We start from the raw sequence: 7,689 nt of genomic DNA, 5'->3' as shown, positions 1-7,689 counted from the left end.
ATAATGGGAAAACTTGTTTGCAAGCATTGATGCAAGAATAAAAGAGGAGGACACCATGGCCGTTCTTCTCAAGGCAATTCCCGATGAGTTCTCCAACCTTGTCCCCACCCCAAAGCACTTTCCCAACCCTACCTTTGAAGGCATCGAGGTGGCTCTCCTTGAAGAAGAAGATCAACAACCACGTGTAAAGAATGGAGGATCTACATCGACTTCTCCTCCTACATCAAATGAGGCTCTTCTCATGAAGTGTAACCTTAAATGCTCTTATTGTAACAAAAAGGAGCATACGGCCGATCAATGTTTCAAAAGGTATCCCCATAAGCTTAAATGTAGTAAGTGTGGAGAGCAAGGGCACAGTACTTTAAGGTGTCCACAACATGCTTTTAAACAAGAGGCGGGAACTTTGTATCTAATACCTCTACTCCTAATGAGGGACTCCTATGATAAAGGAGTGTTGTAATAAGCACACATTATAACTCACAGGCCAAATATTGTACAAGCCTATGTTATAAAGGATTTTCCCCTTGTTTTTGGTGTATGAGTATGTCCAATTCCTTCCCATGTCCCATGGTTCGCATTGAGGGGGGCTATTGAAATTATATGCTCATATTAGAGATAAGATGTGTGTGTGTGTGTGTGTAGCAAATCATCTCATGTTGAGATAAGGTTTGTGTGTACCAAACCCTAGCCTAGAAGCTATAAAGGGATCAATTCTCTCTCATATTGTATGAGAGGAGAAAGGTATATTGTAAGCCTTGTTTTTAGCTAAAGCATATTCATAAGCTTTTTGCTACATTTTGTTTCTCTCTCTCTCCACATTTAGCTTATCCTTGTCCTCCTACTTTTGCTCTCATCCAAGTTTCTCAAGTAGACTACTAGATCCCCGGAATCACCAACAACTTCATCAACTCCTTCCTTGTTTCCACCCTCACCATTGCTTCTTACCTCTCCTCTGCCTCCGTCTCGTCGGGTACCTTTCTCCCTCTACGGGTGGCTTCACTCTACATTGTGGGATTCTCAAGTCCCTTCTCCAACCATTTACCAGTCTAGGATTGCTCCATCCAGATCGAGGAGATCTGCCAGATTACAACCTCAGAGTGCTAGCATGCTTACAGTTAATTTTCCATTGATGACTTCCTTGATACATCATGGAGAGCCTTCCACACCAGAAGAGGCATTACAAATTGTTGAGTGGCGGCTTGTGATGGAGGTGGAAATGGATGCCATTAATAGAAATCACACATGGGAACTTGTTCCCCGCCCTTTTCATAGGAAGGTTATTGGCATCAACTGGACTTATAAAGTGAAGTTTCTTGCCCGCTGATGGTTCACGTGATAAATATAAAGCCCACTTGGTGGCTGAGGGCTATGCCCAGAAGGAAGGCGAGGACTTCTCGAAGACTTTTTCTCCAACCACTAGGTATACCACTATTAGCATTGTTCTTGCCATTGCTGCTCACTTCTCTTGGCCCATCTTTTAGATGGATGTCAAGCCTGCCTTTCTCAACGGGGGACCTTCAAGAGGAACTTAAATAGGCTCCTAGGACGTAGTACCAAAAGATTGATGCTTTCTTTCTCTCTCATTCCTTTGAGAGAGAACTCTTGCGAACAGTAACCTTTACGTTTTGATAGAGGAGGATCACATTGTGATTATCATTTTGTACATTGATGATCTTATTCTCATTAGATCCAACCGCGACCACACTGCTACGGTTATGGATCTTCTGAGTCATACCTTTGAGGATGACTAATCATGGTCTACTTCACTACTTTCTTGGAAAGGAGGTCTGGCAGTGCCCACATGGGATATTCTCTCTCAACAAAAGTACGCTTCTTAGATTTTGGAGAGGTTTTATATGAAGGACCATCGCTCATAATCTTGCCCTATGGACCCAAATCAGAAGTTGAGTAAAAATGATGACTCTCCACCCTATCATGATCCTACTTAGTATAGAGAGCTTGTTGGTGGCTTGCTTATTCATCTCACCATTACTAGGCATGATCTTGCTTATTACAGCGTTAGTATCCTAAGTCAGTTTCTTTCAACACCACATACTTTTCATTGGCAAGCTATTGTTTGTGTTCTCATATACATATAGGACACCTTGACACATGGGATTTCATATGACTCTAGTCTTGATTTGGTTAGATATTCAGATTTCGACTAGGCAGGTGATCCAAATACCTGGAGGTCTACTATGGGCTATTGTTACTTACTTGGTATCTGACTTATTTCTTGGCAAACAAAGAAGTACCCTATAGTTATTAGTTCTTTAACATAAGCGGAGTATCGTACTTACTTTGAAACAATCAAAGAGCTTCTATGGGTTCATCAGCTGTTTGATCATCTTCATGTCCCTCCTCCAATGCCTACCACTGTGTACTCTAACAGTCAGAGTGCCATGGCTTCATCAGTTGCTTTCATGTCCCTCCTCCAATGCATACCACTGTGTACTCTAACAGTCAGAGTGCCATGGCTCTTGCACGGAACCCAGTCTTCCATTCGAAGTCTAAGCACATTTCCGTTCATTATCATATGGTTCGTGAGACTACTTAGCCCTTAGTACCTTAACACTAGAGTATTATCCTACTAGGGACAATGTGGCGGACATCTACACCAAGGCGCTTTGTAGACCAACTTTGGATCACATACTTCCACACGTCGGTATCTGTCCTCTTCAATGGAGCTGAAGACAAGGTGTTAGAGGGGTCATCTCCACTGTTTTGGGTGTTTCTCCGCTGTTCTTGCACCTCTAGAGAACCTCCCCCAGCCTAGGAAATTTTCCCATATATTTACAAAAATTTTCCACATTTTTTGCACCTTTTCTGGCATATTCCACATTATGCCCCAGTTGGCCTGCTTTATGCTAGTCGACTGGGCTCTCTAGGTGCCATATAAGCAATGGGATTTTCCCTCAGTTGTAGCATCTCATTTTTTGCATTGTCTGGGATCTTGGCTATACTTACGGTGTGCCTCGTGCTGCCTACTCCAGCTTCATAACCACCTTTTGGTGAATATCATTTCCTTCAATTCCTGTGCATCTTATATTTGTGAACTTCGGTTTTATTTCATTATTTGGCACTTTATCATTCTTAACATCCATTTGATGCAATTCCCAACCTTTAGATGCGGACAATGAAATCACATATCATATTATAGCCATTTTAGCCACTGGGCTAAATGTCTCATCATAATCGAGACCATATGTTTGTGCATATCCATATGTTTTAGTTACTGGGCTAAATGTCTCATCATAATTGAGACCAGATGTTTGTGCATATCCTTTAGCAAACTAGCCTTGCCTTGAGATTAGCTCTTGAGATTACTTCAAGGTTTCCCTCTAAACAAAATTTTGAAGGGGAGGTGTTGTATGCACAATCCCTCTATCGAATGGGAACCTTGAGATATTACTCGTTGCACGAACCTTGTTGGTAGAGTGAGCCTCGTTGCACAAGCCTTGTTGGTAGAATGAGCCTCTTGTTTAATATGCGGTAACATTCCAAATAATACGTGGTTACATTCCAAATAATCCTTTAGCTATCAAATGGGAACCTCGAGATATTGCTTGTTGTACAAGGCTTGTTGGTAGAGTGAGCCTCTTGTTTAATATGCGATTACATTCCAAATAATCCTTTAGCTATATTCAACAAGCCACCGAACAGTGTAGGGGAGTTGGAAACTCTCTCCTCCATATGCTCATTGACAATGTGAGTTGATAAACCCAAGATAGTAACAGCCATGAAAAACTCAGGTTTTTTATACCAAACTTTTTTCAAATATTGAATGCCAATTCAACTACTAATGGAGTCCTGTAGCCTATTTACATTGGTTGGCTACATTAGAAATCCAAAATCATGGAATATTTTTTTGTGTGAATTTCATAAGAAATTTATTTTCGTGAAAAACTATGAAAACACAGGTTTTTCATGCCAAAAATACATATATTTTTTGCATCAAAATCACTTGTACTGAGTTTGGATGATCACCTCAATTCATGTGGAGCACTCGATATCTTCAAATAATGGAAATATTTTGGCATGAATTTCTTAAGAATTTCACGATGTGATTTTCTAGGTGTTTTTTCACATGTGAAAAACTCAAATTCTCATGGTCATAAAAAACTAGGTTTTCCATGTGGGAATCTTTTTAATTTTAACCCTTAAAACACATTTTAAAGTGTTGAAAGAAAATGGCACTACGTAAACACGTTTTAATACTCTCATTGACTTGACTAAATCATTTAATTATTTATAAAGTTTATTACTTAAAAAAATATTAGGATAATTGTAGCCCAAGTTGTTTAAGTCTTACACTAAAGAATCGATTTTCTTAACCCAAAGATCGTCATTGCCTACTCAACCTCGAATTGGTGAAGAGTCACAAGAGTAAGTGAGAGGAGAGTTGTTATAATCAACATTGTTTAATGTTTGATGTGACATAGAGAACAAACTTGAAGCAAAGTTAATAGAACATTTTGATGTTCACTATGTAACCAACAAAGTTGTAAAGCTAGATTAAAATTCTTTTCACCATGATCAAATCTCATTTGGGAGAAATGGTAGAACATAAAAACAAACTTGACTCATGCACTCAACAATAAGGAGGATAATTTAAAAGCAAGAGAGATTATATATAGTGCTTAGTGATAAACAACGATCTCGCCCCCACAACGTGGTGTTCTAGGCACGTACGCAAGGGTCCATTGTATAGTTTTGGTGGGTTCAATCTCATGGCCCTTTTGGGCAGTGTGGGGTGATAGTAGCCACGTTGGCTTGAGCAAGGTTCTAATAACATCAACTTAAAAGCACAAGATCACGTCCAAATAAACACTATGTAAGCCCACTTGCTCGTAGTTTAACAATAACAAGGATGGGTGCAATGCTTGAAAAACCCAGTTTGCAATGCATTGTAATTGAAAATTGGCATTCCTTTTTTTATTTTTTAAAATATTGGTGAGAAACACCGGTTTATATACAATACTCACACACCCAACTCCGGTTACAAGGATGCGTAACACCGTATAGAGAGCACGGATCGAACCCGCACCACCGGTTGGGACTTCGTCCACTTTAACCACTCCACTACAGCCGTGTTCACAGAAAATTGGCATTCCTTGCTTTTTTCCCTCTATTTTCATTACTAAATCCTAGTAACTTTGTTTTTTTAAAAATAAAATTTTTAAAAGGAAGGCTTGAAATTAACAATAAATGGATATTTACACCGGGATCCACTAGAACCATTACTTTATTTTGATTTAGTTGGGAAAAATAAACAAAAGTAGCACAACATATTTTGAGTGCACATCAAACAAACACCCGCCAAACTTCATATTTGTTTCCTTGAGAAGAAAGCTAGACAGGAGGCATCCTGCTGGGAGGGCTTCTAAATTGTGAGCTCTAGATGCTGCTACGGTTTAGGTTTTGCAGCGATTCGGGTTTTCTGAAAACAAGTAGGGTTAGGCTGCATTAGGGTTTTCTGTTAAGTTTAGGGTTTTCTGCAAAACAGTTAGGGTTAAGGTTAGCGTAGGATAAAGGTTTGCTGCAAAGCCATTTGGGCTAAGGGGTTTCTGTAAAAGCATTAGGTTTATGGTTTGCAGTTCAAAGTTCAGGTGGAAGCATGCCGGACACACCAAGAGCTCGAAATGGCGCTTCCTCGCCTGCAAGAAGGGACCCTTATGAAGTTCTGGGAGTGCTCAGAGACGCTTCCGATGAGCAAATCAAGTCTGCTTACAGAAAGCTCGCCCTCAAGTAAGTAGCTTCTGTTTTTTCTATCTATCCTGTGGTCATTGTATCCAATTCTAGATAGAGTCTAGACTTGGCGGCATTTTCCTTTCTCCTCACTAGTACCAAGAGAATGCTAAATACACTTGGAAGTCATGGCTAGGCCACCAGTACAACCTATGCCAAGAATTAAGTCATCAGATCAGACCATGAGGAAGCAAGCTCGACGCATGTGGTACTGCCTATGACAAATCCTTTTTAATTTTGTCCCACATGCCTCCGAGAGTGCAATTGAAATCTGCCAATAGTGAGCATGGCATTCTTGAAGAGATGCAGTGATGCATGTTAACATCTTGCCTTCCGAAGATAGAGATGTCTTCTCAATTTCCCAATCGCCCTATAAACAGGGGGGGCTGGTTCGCCTGTAGGCCTTGGTTGGCCAGCTTCACACGACCTGATTTTCTCCCATTAATTGCACACATGCTGCACACCTAGCCGTCCATCTGTTAGAAGTCATCTCCTGTCTATTTGTATACACCAGGGCCTCTGTTGTGGGTGTGCCCGCCCGTATATCATTTTTCCACACTCCTCGTATTTTTTCCCTATTTTTCCCATTTTTTCCTAGTGGTTGGAGGGCTGCCAGGTGATGCCAGGAGCACTCTGTAGCTGGCCGACTGCATCTGTATCAGTCGTGGGCTGTAGGAGTGCTGGCCGACTTGATTTGCTCAGGCGTAGGCATCTGTAGCTGGCCGACTGCTATTTTCAGCAGTCGTGGACATTTATCTCAGTCGTGGGCACCATCTGAGGCTGGCCGACTGCTCATGTGGAGATGTATATATTGCCCCTCAGCCCCCACCACTTTCTCATTCACTTTTTCGGGATCTTGTGTATAGAGAAGAGTTTACACACCTGTCTCTCTGTGTTTCTTGTGCTGATTATTTTCTGCAGTCTACTTGCTCTTGTCTACCCAAGTTTGGTTGTCATTTCCGCTGCATATTCTGACATGGTATCAGAGCCCTAGGCTCTAGGAGATCTTGGGCGTTTTTCTGAGCAAGAGGGGGAGCAACAGGTTGCTGATCGGTGGACTGTTTCGGGCTGAACGGGAAGAGAAGGTGCAAGAGGAAGGCGGGCAAAGGGGCTGGACAGCCACTTGCATATTTTCTGATTTTCAGATTTTTTCCCACCCACCCACCCTTTCAGGTTACTCTCCGAGATGGCAGACTTACTCGAGATGGCTGAGAAGCACGTGAAGATTCCGACTCTCCCCACGTTCCCAGTGGATCGTCAGTTGGACGGGTCCAATTATGGCATCTGGAAGGTCATGATGGAGTCAGTTTTGGAGTCATATGATCTTGCTGATTTTATTATCATTGGGGTGCCACGGCCGGAAGCTGAGGAAGGGGAGTTATTATCGACGAGGAAGGACCGAGAGGCACAGGCACACATGTGGGACCGTGTCAACGCCAGGGTCCGGTCGTTTATATTCCTCAATTGCACACCACAGGTGATTAACCATGTGAAGCACATGACACTGGCGAGAGGCATATGGGAGCACTTGGCTTCTTTGTACAACAGGGTGTCACCCATGAAGCGGATATCTTTGGAAGTGCAGATGCGGGTTATGAACCCTGCAAAGTCTTCGACGATGCGGGAACACATTAACAAGCTGCAGGCCCTTCAGCAGGAAGTCCTTCAAGCTGGGAAAGAGATATCATCCGAAGATATGGCCATCACGTTACTTCCCACTTGCCTGGTCAGTATTCCGCTTTCTATTCCTCGTTGATCACAAGTGGCAGGCTCAGCACCATTACTTGGGAGGAGCTTGTGCCAATGGTCTTGGACCAGGAGGAACGTTTCACGAACCCACCTCACGGTGGAGGTTCGGAGGCCTTAACTGGCCAACGGTCGAAAGGCTGTAACACCAACAAGGGCAAAGGGAAGGCTTCACCGGAGAAGTCTTCTGAGAAG

The 7,689-nt window shown here is 42.4% G+C and overlaps 1 pseudogene across 1 annotated transcript in view; it reads left to right on the top strand.

The window, feature by feature from the left end:
• The first annotated feature begins 5,311 nt into the window (after nucleotides 1-5,311).
• Nucleotides 5,312-7,689, top strand: part of LOC147627509 (chaperone protein dnaJ 15-like) — a 30,161-nt pseudogene continuing 27,783 nt past the window's right edge. Inside the window, exons 1-2 of the transcript XR_015268252.1 lie at nucleotides 5,312-5,450; nucleotides 5,598-5,748. The product of XR_015268252.1 is annotated as a chaperone protein dnaJ 15-like (transcript). The remainder of the gene's footprint in view (nucleotides 5,451-5,597; nucleotides 5,749-7,689) is intronic.

The sequence above is a fragment of the Cibotium barometz genome, chromosome 20 (assembly GCF_041138505.1).
Source record: "Cibotium barometz isolate CiBa-2024 chromosome 20, ASM4113850v1, whole genome shotgun sequence".
Lineage (NCBI taxonomy): Eukaryota > Viridiplantae > Streptophyta > Polypodiopsida > Cyatheales > Cibotiaceae > Cibotium > Cibotium barometz.
This window is presented reverse-complemented; position numbering and strand designations above follow the sequence as displayed.